Raw genomic sequence first — 784 nt, 5'->3', positions numbered from 1 at the left:
AGGGGTGTTTTGCAGGCACACCTTCAAAAAAAGCAACAACTTGGGGGATGTTTTCATTTAGAGAAAAAGAGAAGATGGGGAGACATGAAAAAGGTGTGAAGGAGCTGGATAGAAAAATGTTCTCGCTCTCTCATAACTAGAACTCGTGGGCATCCAGTGCAGCTGAATGTTGGAAGATTCAGGACAGACAACAGAAAGAATGCCTAGTTAAAATATGGAGCTTGCTCCCCCATGAACCACACTGATTAGCCCTGCTCTAAAGAGAGCCTTTCCACACCTCCTTGGAGGGCAACATCCTGCTCTTATCCCAGTCCCCTGGCTTGAGGCTGCTCCCAGTAAAAACATTCTGCTGGTAGCAGGGGCAGAGCGGCATTTGGGGGCCCTGGCAGGAGCAGACGGGTGGATTCCCTAAGGCGAGGAGAAGGCTTCCCGTTGGGTGGGCCAGTTTGACTGCAGTGGAGCCATTATGGAGGGTACTGCAAACAAGAAAACAAAATGTAGACACATTTAAAATTGAGTAATTTGGATTAATTGATATGTGGTTTGGGTATGTCAGCCTTTAATCCAAAGTAATTTTAATAAGAATACTTAATTCATGCCAAAGCACTCTGATCAGTCCCCTAAGAGATGCCTGGGAGTAGTTAGCAAGTGTGCTGGTGCTCTGAGTTTTTGAAAGTGAAATTTTACCATTCTGTACCTATGCAAATATTTCTTCTGCAAAACTTATTTATTTACAAGTGAAAGGAATCCTGAGGCCTGCCACATGAGGAACAGAAAGAAAATC

Source organism: Podarcis vaucheri (genome assembly GCF_965113315.1).
Source record: "Podarcis vaucheri genome assembly, chromosome: 1".
Classification (NCBI taxonomy): domain Eukaryota; kingdom Metazoa; phylum Chordata; class Lepidosauria; order Squamata; family Lacertidae; genus Podarcis; species Podarcis vaucheri.
The sequence above is the reverse complement of the archived record's forward strand: the minus strand, read 5'-3'. Positions refer to the sequence as shown.